We start from the raw sequence: 9925 nt of genomic DNA on the forward strand, positions 1-9925 counted from the left end.
ACGATACCAATGAATTCTTGTGGCCGTTCTATCAGTCACGAAAAATTGCAACTCTGTAATCATTTACACACCGCCCAGTGATGAGTACATGTAAGAAGTTGCATTGATATCTGTGGGTCGTCCAAAGTTCAGAGTGGCAAGCAAGGTTTGCACCTCGCAAGGAAACGACGGTAAAGTTGCTGAACGCCGCACCAACGAACTAGGAACGCCAGCGTAGTCAGGCCTTCTAGAGCTTCATAACTACGCCGCCGCAACCGACGTTCTAATTAACACTTAGAAGTGTAACGCTCGCCTGAGTTCTCAGCCGACAATCAAGACGATACCATCGTTTTAGATAGGCCGTGAATGTGTTGATTCTCTCATGCCGAAGATTATTGTGAAAATTATGCCAGTTATGGCAACGGTCTTGCTGCAGTGTATACACCGGTTCCCGTCAGATCACCGAAGTTAAGCACTGTCGGGCGTGGCCGGCACTTGGATGGATGACCATCCGGGCCGCCATGCGCTGTTGCCATTTTTCGGGGTGCACTCAGCCCCGTGATACCAACTGAGGCGCTACTCGGCCGAATAGTAGCGGCTCCGGTGGGTGCTGACCACACGCCCCTCTTAACCGCATCCTTATTGAGGATGACACGGCGGTCGGATAGTCCCGATGGGCCACTTGTAGTCTGAAGACGGAGTTCAATGTCAGTTATGGTGCAAGTGAAGAGTCTTGTAAACTTGTCTACATCAAGATATTTTTCAGTATTGATAACATTTCTGTGCAAATGGATTATACAGAGTTAAGTAACTCTTTATATCTATGTTCTAATAAAGTGAACAAATATATGCTTGACGTATTATAGTTTCACTCGAGCTCCTACCAGTACAAACAAAAGTTCAAATGTTTCAAATGGCTCTGAGCACTATGGGACTTAACAGCTGTGGCCATCAGTCCCCTAGAACTTAGAACTACTTAAACCTAACTAACCTAAGGACATCACACACATCCATGCCCAAGGCAGGATTTGAACCTGCAACCGTAGCAGCCGCACGGTTCCGGACTGCGCGCCTAGAACCGCGAGACCATCGCGGCCGGCACAAACAAAAGTACGCGTCGTTGTGCAGGCGACTGTAATTTCGTACGACAAAACATCCGACCATATCTTCATGCTACCTCACCTTTTTGTCAGGCCGTGTGTGTTTTGGGTCAGGTTTATTTTACCCATCCCTGTACTGATTCATAGTCGACGATGTGCAATATAATGGTCCTACATGTGCACTCACAAGTACACAGGCCAATGATTATACGATTTCCATTCCTGCGCTATATTAGGATGCAAAATTAAGCTTCGGATGATTCGAGTAACTTCAGGGTATGTTAGTGTAATGGTAACATTTCTTACCTTTAACGGCAATTCATGCCAACGCTACACCTCTGCGTGGAATTTTTGAGAAAGTTGACCATGAGACAACCTACGGGAAACAGAAGAATTAAACTGGGATTCGTTTCCGAAGAACTCCAGCAGAGTATAATAAACAGTAAACAAGTGGGTCAAGGAACAGAAGTTCTCCCAGCACAAAAGCAAGTTGTAACATTAGGTATTAATATCGGTCGCCAGCCTAATTAGACATTGTTGTGTCAAGCAATATAATAAAGCAACACGCAGTGCTAAGGCTAACCTATACTTCCTTGACATATGCACTAAGCTATTTCTTTATACCATTTCACACTACAACACAGTAACCTGACCTTGCAAATAAATGTACTACTAACTTGAAAATCACATACACAAATGACCAATGAGATAGCAAATCGTAACATATCCCTCTCAACAACACGCACCTTAAATGAACTGTATGTAACAGTTTACCGAACAAATCGCTGCCGCATCGTTTTGCATCGCACGTTGACCCTGGACGAGCTGTCCAAGGGCATCCAGTAAGGCCTGCGTCTGCTGATTCTGTAAAATTCGGACAGTACATCTGGAGATTGTGGCGAAGCCATTACACAAGTAAATCAGGGCAATATCGATAAGAACGCGGTTTTGCCTCGTCGCCATGGTTGTGGTTGTCAGGAGAGCCAACCGTGTGGTTAAAGGAGGCCGAAATGCACGCGTCTCAGCTCACGCAGGTTGTCGTGAGGTCTGGGACATAACAAGGGAATTAGAACTGAGAAAAACGGACGTAGCTGATGGAATACTTAACTTTAATCCATTCTTGGAGAACGTCGCTCTTTATGGTACATGATTCACAATATCAATAGTACGGATACTGGCGCCTTGCTAGGTCGTAGCAAATAACTTAGCTGAAGGCTATGCTAACTATCGTCTCGGCAAATGAGAGCGTAGAAGTCAGTGAACCATCGCTAGCAAAGTCGCCTGTACAACTGGGGCGAGTGCTAGGAAGTCTCTCTAGACCTGCCGTGTGGCGGCGCTCGGTCTGCAATCATTGATAGTGGCGACAAGCGGGTTCGACTTATACTACCGGACCGCGGCCGATTTGAAGGCTACCACCTAGCAAGTGTGGTGTCTGGCGGTGACACCACACTTTCAACCTATTGACAATATTATTAGCTGTTTAAACGCCAACACAACATTAAATTCAAGTTTAAACACTTTCTCATTAAATGAACACCGATAAAACTTCGTAATTCTAATGAAAGTGCATAAATGCAACAATTAATAATCTTTTTTCATTTATGATTAAGTTTACCATTTTCAGGCAGCCTTTCAAGTGAGGCACATTGCTTAGGAAAATACCTGTAGATTGATCTACAATTTTACTGGAAGTAGAGTATTTCTCAAATTATAAAACTGAACTTTAAACACCATAACTCCACACATTAGGATGCAATCACAATTATTTTTATAGCTGCCGAATAAGACTTTTCATAATAAATAAGGACACTCGGAATTTTCACTACGATGGGATTTTTTTCCTGGTTTGTAATTTGAGATAATCGCAGGTGTAAGATAGAGTTTTAGCAACACCGCGATTATTATTAAAATCAACCAAATTTTCCAAATACCTGCTCCGTTTACAGAGTGCAAAATATGAACGATTTTGTGGAAGGCTGATGGTACTGGTGGCGTAATTTCAGAGGCTGTTACCCTTGTGGCGATGCAGTCATGGCAGTACTGTTGCCCACGCCCTATTGCTGATCTTCTTGGCGTCGGAATTATATTTCTATAGGGCCAAAAACCATGCCATGATCATATTATCACCAAATACAGCATCCGAGGGTCATAAATACTGCTCATAAGTTCTTCTGGCCTCAACACGCCACGAATATGAGCCACAATGTTCCGCCACTGCCCAGTCCAGACTCCTTACCCGTCACAAAGACGAGTTGCCAGTTGCGCGCCAACCACACCTTTTCCACTCCGTCTGACTACTTCCATAGCAGCGGGGCCTCCCCACACCTTTTACATTCAAGCCTACGTTCCCGAACTATGGATCAAGTCATTTACAGTCAAGACATCCTAGAACAATCATTCCAGTCGTTATTTCAATTCGGAAGCATAATTTAAACAACATCGTTCAAAATTTCCATTAACTGAATCATGTATACATAGTCAAAGAATTTTCTTGATAGACACAACACTCTACATAAGCAACACTACAAACTGACATAGAAATACCGATACAGATACAACATAGGTCGAAAATGAGTGTTACGTTAAACCTCGTTTTAGCTAGATTCTGACTTTTCCTTCAGTTCGAGTGTACTCGTCTTCTATTACACGACTCCACGTCTCGAGACGTGCGGAAATGTAATGCACGTCATCGTACCATTACCTCACTTGCGCGACTACAAGTCATTACGCCGGGGACAAGGAGCGCTCTGTGGGGGAGACGCTGCGGTGGCAGTCTGGGTAATTAACAACAGCTCGAGAGCCGGCGAAGCACAAGTTGTGCGTCCAGGGGTGCCTGCGGGCAGCACAACTGCTGCGGGAGGTGGGCGGGTGGTTGGTGGGGGAGGGGGACGGGGAACTAAGAGGGGGTAGGGTTTCTTCTGCGACTGTCGCCACGAGCTTCACTGCTGCGGCCGGACCGCTACAAAACAGGTTGCTGCACGACAGGGCGCCACTTCCAGAGCATGACAGCTCCATTGCTCTCTCTGCAGCTTATAGTGTCCATCCATCCGGATAGGGTCAGCTGTTTTCATGATCTGGCAAAATCATGTTTGTTTGACCACCCTGGCCGGGTGCCCTCTCCGCCATCTCTGCCATCAGTTAATCTAAGGGGGAGTAAGGCACTGTACAGCGACAGTACGCCCAGCTTGCTGGTGGTCGCCATTTTGGTCCCATCGTACTGAAGCGCTAAGGAAACTGGTGTAGGTAAGTGTATTCAAATACAGAGATATGTAAACAGGCAAAATACGTCTGAGCGCTCGGCAACACCTATACGAGGTACATTCAAGTTCTAAGGCCTCCGCTTTTTTTTTCTAATTAACTACTCACCCGAAAGCGATGAAATGGGCGTTACTTTTCGACGTAATCGCCCTGCAGACGTACACATTTTTCACAACGCTGACGTCATGATTCCATGGCAGCGGCGAAGGCTTCATTAGGAGTCTGTTTTGACCACTGGAAAATCGCTGAGGCAATAGCAGCACGGCTGGTGAATTTGCGTTCACGGAGAGTGCCTTTCATTATTGGAAAAAGCCAAAAGTCACTAGGAGCCAGATCAGGTGAGTAGGGAGCATGAGGAATCACTTCAAAGTTGTTATCACGAAGAAATTGTTGTGGTTGGCAGGAGAGCCAACACTGTGTTACTACAGGAGGCCGAAATGCACGCGTTTTAGCTCACGCAGGCTAGTGTGAGGTCTGGAACATGACAAGAGAATTATAACTGAGAAAACGGGCGTAGCTGGTGGAATACTTAACTTTAATCCATTAATGACGAACGTCGCTCTTGATGGTACATGATTTACAATATCAATAGAACCTGATCATGGCGCCTTGTTAGGTCGTAGCAAATAACGTAGCTGAAGGCTATGCTAACTATCATCTCGGCAAATGAGAGCGTAGAAGTCATGAACCATCGCTAGCAAAGTCGGCTGTACAACCTGGGGCGAGTGCTAGGAAGTCTCTCTAGACCTGCCGTGTGGCGGCGCTCGGTCTTCAATCACTGATAGTGGCGACACGCGGGTCCGACGTATACTACCGGACCGCGGCCGATTTAAATCCTGCCACGTAGCAAGTTTGGTGTCTGGCGGTGACACCACAGAAACTGTTGCGGAACGTTAGCTCGATGTGTGGGTGCGTTGTCTTGGTGAGACAGCACACGCGCAGCCCTTTCCGGACGTTTTTGTTGCAGTGCACGAAGGAATTTGTTCTTCAAAACATTTTCGTAGGATGCACCTGTTACCGTAGTGCCCTTTGGAACGCAATGGGTAAGGATTACGCTCTCGCTGTCCCAGAACATGGACACCATCATTTTTTCAGCACTGGCGGTTACGCGAAATTTTTTTGGTGGCGGTGAATCTGTGTGCTTCCATTGAGCTGACTGGCGTTTTGTTTCTGGATAGAAAAATGGCATCCACGTCTCATCCATTGTCACAACCGACGAAACGAAAGTCACATTCATGATGTCGTTGCGCGTCAACGTGCCACACAGGGAGCTATGTGGTGGTCCGTCAGCATTCGTGGCACCCACCTGGATGACACTTTTCGCATTTTCAGGTCGTCATGCAGGATTGTGTGCACAGGACCCACAGAAATGCCAACTCTGGAGTCGATCTGTTCAACAGTCATTCGGCGATCCCCCAAAACAATTCTCTTCACTTTCTCGCACATGTCGTCAGACCGGCTTGTGCGAGACCGATGTTGTTTCGGTTTGTTGTCACACGATGTTCTGCCTTCATTAAACTGTCGCACCCACGAACGCACTTTGACATATCCATAACTCCAACACCACATGTCTCCTTCAACTGTCGATGAATTTCAACTGCTTTCACACCACACAAATCAGAAAACGAATGGTTGCAAGCTGTTCAAGTAAGGAAAACGTCGCCGTTTTAAGTATTTAAAACAGTTCTCATTCTGGCCGCTGGTGGTAAAATTCCATCTGCCGTACGGTGCTGCCATCTGTGGGAAGTATTGACAATGAACGCGGCCTCATTTTAAAACAATGCGCATGTTTCTATCTCTTTCCAGTTCGGAGGAAAAAAATCGGAGGCCTTAGATCTTGAATGCACCTCGTATAAGACGAGAAGCGTCTGGCGCAGTTGATAGATCGATTACTTCCCCTGCAATGGCAGGTTATCCCGATTTAAGTGAGTTTGAACGTGGTGTCACTCGGCGCACGAAAGATGGGACACAGCATATAAGGATTAGAGATGGGGTGGAGATCTCCCCATACGGCGACTTCACGAGTGTACCGTGTATATCAGCAGTCTGGTAAATTATAAAATCTCCGACATCGCTGCGGCCGGAAAAAGATCCTGCAAGAAGGTGACCAACGACGACTGAAGAGAATCGTTGAACGTGACAGAAGTGCAACCCTTCCGCAATTTGCTGCAGATTTCAATGCTGGGCCGTGAAAAAATGTCAGCGTGCGAACCATTCAACGAAACATCATTCATAGTGGCTTTCGGAGCCGAAAGCGCAATCGTGTGCCCCTAATGCCTGCAGGAGGCAAAGCTTTACGTCTCGCATGGATTCGTCAAGACTCACATTGGACTGTTGATGACCGGAAACATGTTGCCTGGTCTGACGAGTCTCTTTTGATATTTTATGGAGCGGATGGACGGATACGGGTATGGAGACAACTTTATGAACCCATGGACATCTAGATACGACAGTGCCAGGTGAGACGTACGTAAGGTTCCTGTCTGGTCATCTGCATCCATTCATGTTCATTGTGCAGCAGGATAACGCGACACCACACACGCCCAGAATTTCTACAACGTGACTCCAGGAACACTTTTCTGAGTTTAAACACTTCCGCTGGCCACCAAACTCTCCACACATGAAGGTCATCGAGCATATCTGGGATGCCTTGCAACGTGCTGTTCAGAAGAGATCTCCATCCGCTCTTACTCTTACGGATTTACGGACAGCTCTGCAGGCTTCATGGTGTCAGTTCCCTTCAGCACTGCTTCAGGTATTAGTTGAGCCGATGCCACGTCCTGTTGCGACACTTCAGCGTGCTTACTGGGGCCCTACACGATATTAGGTAGGTGTACCATATTCTATGTCTCTTCAGTGTATTTAGCTGTTTCTATTAAATAAAAACCTTGACACACTCACAAGTTACGTCTACTTCCATTAATGTCTGACAATGTGTGATGCAAACACGAAGGAAGTTAGCCATCAGGACTTCACTGCAGAGCTACATTTCGCCTACGATATAGATCTCCTGAGTACATATGAAGCGAGTCATACAGACCCAACAGGTTTGTAAAAGCACAAGTTATTTCACGGCCTTAGAATGTGCGTAGATTCGAATAAACTAAGTACTTACTGACGTCAAGTAATAATATGTGCATTTATAAGCCTGTTGGTTTATACAACTCACTTCGTACGCGTACCTGAAATCTAAATCTGCAATAAAGTACAGCTTCCTCTTTGAATTACATCACAGCCGTTGTACACAACGGCTCCTATAGAGTCCAACTTAATGAATTCTGAAATGTACATCTATACTCTGCGAACCACAGAAGTACAGGACAGTGAGTACACCCCACTATACAAGTTAGTAGGGCTTTTTCCCTTTCCTTTCACATACGGAGCACAGGTTTAATCACTGGTTAAATGTGTATCTGCGTGGTGCAATTAATCTTAACGTTTCCTGACGATCCCTATCGGTTGTACTATTTTTCCAAAGTCATTATTTAGAGCCCGTTCTTGAAACTTCGTTATTAGATTTATTAAGGATAGTATCCGTATATCTGCAGGAGGCTCCCAAGAGCTGGGCCCCCACACTTGAGCAATATTCTAGAATAGATCGCACTAGTGATCTGTAGGCAATCACCTTTTTAGACTGATTACATTTCCCTAGTATTCTAGCAATAAACCGAAGTGCGCTACCGGCTTTACCTACGACTGGGCCCATGTTATTTTTCCATTTCATGTCCCTACTAAGTGTCACATCCAGATAATTGTATGATTTTACAGATTCCAGCTGTGAAACACTTATATTATACTCAAAGGACACTATGTTTCTACACTTTTGAAGTGCATAATTTGCTTTTATGAACATTTAAAGCAAGTGGCCAATCTCAGCACTACTTTGAAATGTTATGTCTCATTGAATATTTGTAAGCTTTTTTTCATACTGCACTTCGTTGTAGGTAACTGCATCATCTGCGAAAAGTCTGAGGTTATAATTAATATTGTCCCCAGGATAATTACTATACAACATGTATAACATGGGATCCCACTCAAATACTTCTACATCTGTATCTCTCTATCCAAAATAACATGCTGTGCGCTCGCTACCAATAAATGTTCAACCCAATCACAAATTTCGTCTGATACCCCATACGATCGAACTTTTGATAATAATAAGTGTTAGTATAGTACTGAGTCACATGCTTTTGGATTAATGCATTTACCCAATGGCTTCCTGGATATCATGTGAGAAAAATGCGATGTCGCCATCACATGACTTATGTTTCCGGAATCTGTGCTGTTTGACATGGAGGAAGTCGTCCTCTTGTACATACTTCACAATGTTTGAGATCAGTGAGTTCAATGTTCTAGTATTTTCAAAATTCTTACGAAAGTAGGTGTCAGCTACAGGCAAAGACAGAAAATATACAATATGTTCATGAATCAACAGGAGAACATAGAAACGACAGAACAAGAACCCAGTAGGAGTATAAGATCAGGGTGTACTCTTCCGATAATAATCGTAAGATTCGCGGATGACATGGCTATCGAAGGTAAAAGTGAGGGAGAATTGCAGTACCATGTGAATGGATTGAACAGTCTATTGGTAACATACTGCACGTTGAGAATAAATAGAAGAAAGAATGTTGTAATGAGAAATACCAGGAATGCGACTAACGATATAGACGAAGGAAAGGAATTCAGCAAACCTGGAATCAAAATAATGCATGGCAGATGGAGCCTAGGCGACATCAAAAAACCGGCTCAGTACAGACAGTGATGGTATTCGTGCCGAAAAGGAGTCTGAGATTCTTGAACATCGGCCTTCCTTTGAGATGTAACTTTGTAAAAATACGTTCGGCGCACAGCATTCTAAGACAGTGAATCCAGGGTTGTGAGGGAACCGGAAGAGAGTTGAAGTGTTTCACGTGTGGTGCCCGAGAAGGATGTTGGAAACTAGAGGGATTGAAAGTGAATTAGGAGGTTCTGCGCAGATTTCGCGGGGAAAGAATTACGTGGACAACACGGGCAATACGAAAGGACAGGATGATAGATAGGACGTGTGGGTGAAAACTGTAGCCGAAAAAAGTGAATGCATCATATCCAGTAAATAACTGAGGACCTTCGCGTATGTGCTACTCTGAGTTCAGTAGTTTGGTAGAAGAGAGAGATTCGTGGCGGGCCTTATCGAACCTATCAGATGAGTGACGAGCCAAAATAGAGGAACGTACTTAGGGCCATCTTGCCATTATTTCGGCAAACCGTGCTGTTCCGCGCACATTGACTGCTATAATACATTTACCTGTTTCAATTAAAGAACCTATTTTAAGAATTTAATATATTGCAAAGCTTCAAACGGTATGTCTCTAGTCCTCAGCAACAAAACGTTGGCAAAACGTGTCGAAAACTATCGTTCATGACGAGAATGAGCCATCAGTGCTGTTATCCATTGAAAGTGATAGCATTAGCAGTTCGTTTTACAGCTGCAAGCTCAAATTCCTAGTACTGTCACAAATAGCGTTAAACGGATCATCGCGAATCGTATGTGTCGAAACCTATCGTTCATGACGTCAGTAAACCATCGCTTTCATGCTGCTGATATT

At 44.8% G+C, this 9925-nt stretch overlaps 1 pseudogene; it reads left to right on the forward strand.

Moving 5' to 3' along the window:
• Positions 1–396: 396 nt before the first annotated feature.
• On the forward strand, positions 397–514 carry LOC126268275 (5S ribosomal RNA; annotated as a pseudogene).
• The last annotated feature ends 9411 nt before the right edge of the window (positions 515–9925 follow it).

The sequence above is a fragment of the Schistocerca gregaria genome, chromosome 4 (assembly GCF_023897955.1).
Source record: "Schistocerca gregaria isolate iqSchGreg1 chromosome 4, iqSchGreg1.2, whole genome shotgun sequence".
Lineage (NCBI taxonomy): Eukaryota > Metazoa > Arthropoda > Insecta > Orthoptera > Acrididae > Schistocerca > Schistocerca gregaria.